Consider the following 9,165-nt stretch of genomic DNA (forward strand, 5'->3'; position numbering starts at 1 on the left):
ACAGAGTCGGACACAACTGAAGTGACTTAGCATAGCATTAGCAATAGATTCAAAGAACACCTCCAGGTCCTAAAGTTCTCACCAGACACTTTCCCTCAAAATACATCTTGATATAACATCCATACAAGATTAACCTGAAGGGGCTGGTTCTTTCCTCAAGCAAGATACGTTGTTGTCATTTAGTCATTAACATGGAGCCTACCTAAGGTAAAGAACTAATACTTTCTTCTTAAGGGGGCTTGGGCTCCTTATTAACCTGCCTAAAGTTAACTATTTGTGCTAAAGTTACTAATTGTGCTTATGATGTTAAGTTTAGAAACTCTTTGATTATCTCTAGATCCAGAAGATTTGCTATTTAATTTTTTTTCTAAATTTTATAGTTTTAATTTTACAATTAAGTCTGTGATATATTTTCAGCCTATTTTTGCATTATACGAGATGAGGGTTGTAAGTTATTTTGTCTATGAATATAGGAATGCTCCAAAAACATTTGTTGAAAAAGCTGTATTTCCTTCATTTACTTGTTGTTTTGCACCTTTGTAAAAAAAAAAATTCATATGATCTCTATTCTGTTCCTTCATCTATGTGTCCAGATTACAATCAGTATCACATAGTCTTGATCAATTCAGTTCAGTTTAGTTCAGTCACTCAGTCGTGTCCAACTCTTTGCGACCCCATGAATTGCAGCAAGCCAGGCCTCCCTGTCCATCACCAAATCCAGGAGTTCACTCAAACTCATGTCCATTGAGTCGGTGATACCATCCAGCCATCTCATCCTCTGTCGTCCCCTTCTCCTCCTTCCCACAATCCCTCCCAGCATCAGAATCTTTTCCAATGGGTCAACTCTTCACATGAGGTGGCCAAAATATTGGAGTTTCAGCTTTAGCATCAGTCCTTCCAAAGAACACCCAGGACTGATCTCCCCTAGGTTGGACTGTTTGGATCCCCTTGCAGTCCAAGGGACTCTCAAGAGTCTTCTCCAACATCACAGTTCAAGAGCATCAATTCTTTGGTGCTCAGCTTTCTTCACAGTCCAAATTTCACATCCATACTGGAAAAACGATAGCCTTGACTAGATGGAACTTTGTTGGTCAAGTAATGTCTCTGCTTTTCAATATGCTATCTAGGTTGGTCATAACTTTCCTTCCAAGGAGTAAGCATATTCTAATTTCATGGCTGCAGTCACCATCTGCAGTGATTTTGGAGCCCCAAAAAATAAAGTCTGACACTGTTTCCACTGTTTCCCCATCTATTTCCCATGAAGTGATGGGACCAGACGCCATGATCTTAGTTTTCTGAATGTTGAGCTTTAAGCCAACTTTTTCACTCTCCTCTTTCACTTTCATCAAGAGGCTTTTGAGTTCCTCTTCACTTTCTGCCTTAAGGGTGGTGTCATCTGCATATCTGAGGTTATTGATATTTCTCCCAGCAATCTTGATTCCAGCTTGTGCCTCTTCCAGCCCAGAGTTCCTCATGATGTACTCTGTATATAGGCTAAATAAGCAGGGTGACAATATACAGCCTTGATGTACTCCTTTTCCTATTTCGAACCAGTCTGTTGTTCCATGCCCAGATCTAACTGTTGCTTCCTGACCTGCATACAGGTTTCTCAAGAGGCAGGTCAGGTGGTCTGCTATTCTCATCTCTTGAAGAATTTTCCACAGCTTATTGTGATCCACACAGTCAAAGGCTTTGGCATAGTCAATACAGCAGAAATAGATGTTTTTCTGGAACTCTCTTGTTTTTTCCATGATCCAGCGGATGTTGGCAATTTGATCTCTGGTTCCTCTACCTTTTCTAAAACCAGCTTGAACATCTGGAAGTTCACGGTTCACATATTGCTGAAGGCTGGCTTGGAGAATTTTGAGTATTACTTTACTCGCATGTGAGATGAGTGCAATTGTGTGGGAGTTTGAGCATTCTTTTGTACTGTCTTTCTTTGGGATTGGAATAAAAAACTGACCTTTTCCAGTCCTGTGGCCACTGCTGAGTTTTCCAAATTTGCGGGCGTACTGAGTGCAGCACTTTCACAGCATCACCTTCCAGGATTTGAAATAGCTCAACTGAAATTCCATCACCTCCACTAGCTCTGTTCATAGTGATGCTTTCTAAGGCCCACTTGAGTTCACATTCCAAGAGTCTGACTCTAAGTGAGTGATCACACCATCGTGATTGTCTTGGTCGCGAATCTCTTTTCTGTATAGTTCTTCTGTGTATTCTTGCCACTTCTTAGTATCTTCTGCTTCTGTTAGGTCCATACCATTTCTGTCCTTTATCGAGCCCATCTGCACATGAAATGTTCCCTTGGTATCTCTAATTTTCTTGAAGAGATATCTAGTCTTTCCCATTCTGTTTTCCTCTATTTCTTTGCATTGATCCCTGAGGAAGGCTTTCTTATCTCTCCTTGCTATTCTTTGGAACTCTGCATTCAGATGCTTATATCTTTCCTTTTCTCCTTTGCTTTTTGCTTCTCTTCTTTTCACAGCTATTTGTAAGGCCTCCTCAGACAGCCATTTTTCCTTTTTGCATTTCTTTTCCACGGGGATGGTCTTGATCCCTGTCTCCTTACAATGTCATGAACCTCTGTCCATAGTTCATCAGGCACTCTGTCTATCAGATCTAGTCCCTTAAATCTATTTCTCACTTCCACTATATAATCAGAAGGGATTTGATTTAGGCCATAAATGAATGGTCTAGTGGTTTTCCCTACTTTCTTCAATTTAAGTCTGAATTTGGCAATAAGGAGTTCATGGTCTGAGACACAGTCAGCTCCCAGTCTTGCTTTGCTGACTGTATAGAGCTTCTCCATCTTTGGGTGCAAAGAATATAATCAGTCTTATTTCAGTGTTGACAATCTGGTGATGTTCATGTATAGAGTCTTCTCTTGTGTTGTTGGAAGAGGCTGTTTGCTATGACCAGTGCGTTCTCTTGGCAAAACTCTATTAGCCTTTGCCCTGCTTTATTCCATATTCCAAGGCCTAATTTGCCTGTTACTCCAGGTGTTTCTTGACTTCCTACTTTTGCATTCCAGTCCCCTATAATGAAAGTGACATCTTTTTTGGGTGTTAATTCTAAAAGGTCTTGTAGGTCTTCACAGAATCGTTCAACTTCAGCTTCTTCAGCATTACTGGTTGGGGCATAGCCTTGGATTACTGTGATATTGAATGGTTTGCCTTGGAAATGAACAGAGATCATTCTGTCATTTTTGAGATTGCATCCAAGTACTGCTGGATGCAGTTGACCATAATGGCTGCTCCATTTCTTGTAAGATATTCCTGCCCACAGTAGTAGATAAAATGGTCATCTGAGTTAAATTCACCTATTCCCGTCCATTTTACGTCGCTGATTCCTAGAATGTCAACGTTCACTCTTGCCATCTCCTGTTTGACCACTTCCAATTTGCCTTGATTCATGGATCTAACATCCCAGGTTCCTATGCAAATTGCTCTTTATAGCATTGGACCTTGCTTCTATCACCAGTCACATCCACAACTGGGTATTGTTTTTGCTTTGGCTCCATCCCTTCATTCTTCCTGGAGTTATTTCTCCACTGATCTCCAGTAGCATATTGGGCACCTACCGACCCAGGGAGTTCACCTTTCAATATCCTATTGTTTTGCCTTTTCATAGTGTTCCTGGCATTCTCAAGGCAAGAATACTGAAGTGGTTTGCCATTCCCTTCTCCAGTGAACCACATTCTGTCAGACCTCTCCACCATGACCCACCCATCTTGGGTGGCCCCACATGGCATGGCTTAGTTTCATTGAGTTAGACAATGCTGTGTCCATGTGATCAGACTGGCCAGTTTTCTGTGATTATGGTTTCAGTGTGTCTGCCCTCTGATGCCCTCTTGCAACACCTACCATCTTACTTGGGTTTCTCTTACCTTAGACGTAGGGTATCTCTTCACGGCTGCTCCAGCAAAGCTCAGCCGCTGCTCCTTACCTTAGATGAGGGGCATCTCCTCACCGCCGCCCCTCCTGACCTTGAACATGGAGTAGCTCCTATCGGCTCTTGATATGAGAAGGCAATGGCACCCCACTCCAGTACTCTTGCCTGGAAAATCCCATGGACGGAGGAGCCTGGTGGGCTGCACTCCATGGGATCGAGGATCGCTAGGAGTTTGACACGACTGATCAACTTCACTTTCACTTTTCACTTTCATGCATTGGAGAAGGAAATGGCAACCCACTCTGGTGTTCTTGCCTGGAGAATCCCAGGGACGGGGGAGCCTGCTGGGCTGCCGTCTATGGGGTTGCACAGAGTCAGACATGACTGAAGTGACTTAGCAGCAGCAGCAGTATCAAAGTCATGTAGTCAGTCCTCTCACTTTATGTTTTCTTAAAAGTTTCAGTTATCTAGAGCCTCTGTTTTTCATTAAAAATTTGAGAACAACATTGTTTATATCTACAAAAAAAATCTTGTTGAAATTTTCATAGGATTTCAGTTAAATTTATCTATCAACTTGGGGAGATTAGGCATATTACTGTGTTAAAACTTCCAGTCCATGAGCATAACATGTCTCTCTGTGTATTAAGATAATCATTTTTCTGCAAATACTGATATTTTTGTTCCTGATCTATATACTTTTTAAATTTCTATTTTTTTTATTGCTTGGCTAAACTTTCCAGCACTGTGTTGTAAAGAAGTGGTGAGTGTGGATATTCTTGACATATTTCTGATTGTAGGGTGAAAGTGTTCCGTATTTCACCTTTAAGTGTAACATTAGCTTAAAGGAGAATAACATTAATGGTATGCACTGTGGAAATAAAATAAAGTGGTGTGGTAATAGAAGTGTGCAGGCTATTATAGGGCACAACGTACTCCTTGTTGCTATTTTTACTTGCATTAAAAGTCTAGAGGTTGACATCATTATATTCATATCAGAAACACCTGGCATATGTTGAGCTGAGTGTTAAGGATAAAGAATGAAAACTCCAGTGGAAAGAAAATGTGTATGCTATATGATTCAGACCAGAGAGCTTCCTTCTTTAATTTTCTAAAATTTTTCTAGACTCAGCATTGTTTAATGTTTAAAAAGCACCTAAGATTTTGAGCTCAATTTATTGGCAGTTATAGACCATGAAAATAAATCACAATCCTGAGCAATCAGACTAATACATCATATTTACAAACTATTTCTTGAGAATATGTACACTTGGGTACTTATGTTGTAAGGAATAAAATAGTTTTTTTTTTTTTTTCTTAAATTTTCTAGCTGTCAACCTACAAATGTCTAAACAAATTAATAAATTTAAAACACACTGAAAATTGTAATTCAAGATATTGCTGCTGTGCAGTGTCAAGTATAGTATATTACTAAGTTGAACTCACTCAATTTTCTAGGATATATTATCCTAGCCTTTAATATACAATAAGAAATTTGCAGAGACAGTATACAGTTGTAGAAGCAGTATATTGATTGTCTGTGATTTACAGCCAGGTAAGCAAGGCCTCTGGTTGTTCTCAACCATGGATATTACAACTGCAGTGGCTTTGATGAACTACCTTGATTTGTGTCTGAAAATGAACATCAGTCAACTTGATGTCACTTTGGTTGGTTCATTAGCTGACAATGGATTTCTGCAGGGAAAATTTTCATGTGTAATTTACTATTAGCTAACTTGACAAAGATATGTTTGTCAAGCAGAAAGTTACAACTACTCAAAACAACTAAAGAAAATTCAGCTAGAAAAATACTGGGACTAGAACAGAGATTCAGTGCATTTTAGGATAATATGCAGAATGACATAATGAAATTAATAATTTGATTCATAACAATTACTTCTTTTCATCACAGTGGTTGTAAACTAGGAACAAATGAAGACTTCTTATAAGGAATTATGTACTCTAATTGTAGTAAATTCTTATTCTATTTGAAACTAATTTTTTGAAAAGTATTTTTTCAGATGTTTTATTTTGAAATAAATTTAAATTTAAATAAAGGTTGCAGAAAGAACACAGAGTTCCTTTTTATCCTGCACAAAGCATCTGATAATTTAGAGGCATACCATAAGTAGGATGATTCTTTTATAATTTTAAAATATCCCTCTTTTCCTCTAACAATTTCATCTTAAATTATTTTGGTCTATTTTGAGTATAATCATACTAGTTCTCTTTCATGAACTATTTACGTGGGGTGCTTTTTATTATCCATTTACTTAGTGTGCTTTAGCCTCTTGTTTTTGCTTATAACAGGCTAGAGCACACTAGAAGCCTTCCTAGGCAGCACTAGTGGTAAAGAATCTGCCTGCAATACTGGAGATGCAGATTCAATTCATGGTTTGGGAAGATCCCCTGGATGAGGAAATGGCAACCCACGACAGTGTTCTTGCCTGGGAAGTCCCACGGACAGAGGAACCTGGCAGGCTATAGTCCATGGAGTCACAAGGAGTTGGACATGACTGAGTAAGCCTAAGCCAAAAGCACACTAAAGTAAACGTTTTAGCCTCTGTTTTCTGCTTATATGAGCCTCCGTGGTAGCTCAGATGGTAAAGAATCTGCCTGCAATGCAGGAGACCTGGGTTTGATCCCTTTCTCTAGAAGATCCTTGGGAGAAGGAAATGGCTATCTACTAAAGTGTTCTTGCCTGGAGAATGCCATGGACAGAGGAGCCTGGTGGGCTAGAATCGACGGGGTCACAAAGAGTCGGACACGACTGAGCAACTAACACTTTTACTTTCTGCTTATATAGATACTCGAAGTCAGTCAGAGCTTAGAATTTAGTCTTCTCAGATCTTTTCTGTGTATCTTTTTGCCTCCCAGATGCTCAGCAATGTGTCAGAAATTGTCAGAATTCCCTGTGGAGCTTTCATTCTTCAATCTTTATAATTAAATTTTGGTCAGCTTGGGTTTTGGTCATCTTGTTATTGTTGTTGTTGCTGGTCTCACATTATTTTATTTATTGAGTTTTAATTTTTTTAATTAAAAATTAATTTATTTATTTTAATTCGAGGCTAAATGCTTTACAATATTGTGGTTTCTGCCATACATTGACATGAATCAGCCATGCGTGTACATGTGTCTCCCATTTAAAAAGCATTTTTCCTTTTATAGAGAACTCTCATTTACTGTCTTAACAACTTCCTTATGTAACATATGCAGTGTTAATTATATTAATCATGTTGTATAATACATCCCTGTACTGATTTATCTTATTACTGGAAGTTTGTACCTTTCAATCACCTTTATCCAATTTCTCCCTCCTCCCATTCCCCACTGCTCCCTACCTCTAATAACTACAAATCTGGTCTCTTTCTCTATGAATTTCTTTGTTTTTTTGAAGTATAATTGCCTACAACACAATGCAAATTCTTGGTGCACAACTTTTGATATTTCTACACTTTACAAAATCATCACCACAAAACGTCTAGTTAGTACTATTGCGAAACAAAATTAGTAACTTTTCATTGATTATATTACACTGTAATTTCATCCTTATTACTCATTTATTTGTAGCTGGGTATTTGTACCCCTTAATTTTCCTCATCCATTTCACTCATTTGCCTATTTCCTCTCCTCTGGCATCCACATATTTATTCTCTGTATCTGTGACTCTGTATTTATGTTCTCTGTGACTGTTTCACTTTTCTTATATTTGTTAATTTGTTTTGTTTTTTAAATTTCAAATATAAGTATAATCAGATGGTACTTGTCTTTCTCTGTTTGACTTATTTCACACTGTATAATCCCCTCTTATCACAAATGGCAAGATTTCATTCTTTTCTATGGCTGAGTAATATTCCATTGTGTGTGTATGTACAAATACATGCACATACCCCACATCTTCTTTATCTATTCATCATCTGTCTGTGGACACTTAGGTTGCTTCCATAACTTAGCTATTGTGAAAAAGACTGCAATGAGCATTGGAGTGTGTATATCTATTTAAATTAGTGTTTTGCTTATTTTTATTTTTTGGAAAAATATCCAAAAGTAGGATTGCTGTATTACATGGTAGTTCTATTTTTAATGTTTTTAGGAATCCCCATACTATTTTTCATAAATGACTGTACCAATTTACATTCCTATCAACAGGGTACAAGGGTTTCCTTTTTCCACATCCTCACCAACACTTATTATTTATTGTATTTTTGATAATAGCCATTCTGACTGGTGTAAGGTGATAGCTCATTGTGGTTTTGATTTGCATTTCCCTGATGAATAGTGATGCTGAACATCTTGTCATGGGTCTGTTGGCCATCTGTATGTTTTCCTTGGAAAAATGCTTATTCAGGTCCTCTGCCCATTTTTTAAAATCAGGTTGTGTTTTTGCTCTTGAGTTGTATGACCTCTTTGTGTATTTTTGATATTAGACCTCATGAGATACATGATTTACAAGTATTTTCTCCCATGCAGTAGGTTGCCTTTTACTTTGTTGATGTCATTTGCCATGCAGACTTTTATTTTGATTAATTTTTACAAATAACAGGAGGATAGGCTATATGTTCAGAGTGGCTCTGAGTCAGATCAGCTAAGAGAAATCATGAGAGTGGAGCTTTTTAGTGAGAAAAGACATCAGATGGTTACAATTCTTTGGGAATGGGGCATTTGTGGACCTCCAAATATGTTTTGTCTCCTCCAGTGGCTGCTAAGCTGCTTTCTTTATATTACCTTAGTTGCAAAGACTGTTTCACACATGCATCAAGTTAGAAAGAGGGGGAATGAGGATAGTGTAAATAGTGTAACAATGCTCATTGTTTTTACTGAGATTTGGCTAGTTTTCTTACATAAGTACTGTTCAGGTTTTTATAATGTGTAATTCATTTTCACTATTTTGAAAAAGTTGATTTTGAAAGTTTTGGCAATGTGTTCACTGTTTTTATATAGGAGTGTTTTTATAAGGTTCTTATTAGGCAATTCTGATAATACTCCCTCCTAAATGTACTTTACAAGAAAATTTAACATAATTTATCCTTAAAATGTTTATTATATGTCTCCTATATTATAGATAATATTTTAATTAATAGAGTTAAAAGCAAGCTGAGACATGAATTCCTGATAGTTAAAGATTCGGTTCAGTTCAGTTCAGTTCAGTTGCTCAGTCGTTGTCCGACTCTTTACAACCCCATGAATGCAGCACACCAAACCTCCCTGTCCATCACCAACTCCTGGAGTTTACCCAAACTCATGTCCATTGAGTTGGTGATGCCATCCAGCCATCTC

This window comes from Bos indicus x Bos taurus, chromosome 2, assembly GCF_003369695.1.
Source record: "Bos indicus x Bos taurus breed Angus x Brahman F1 hybrid chromosome 2, Bos_hybrid_MaternalHap_v2.0, whole genome shotgun sequence".
NCBI classification, from domain to species: Eukaryota; Metazoa; Chordata; class Mammalia; order Artiodactyla; family Bovidae; genus Bos; species Bos indicus x Bos taurus.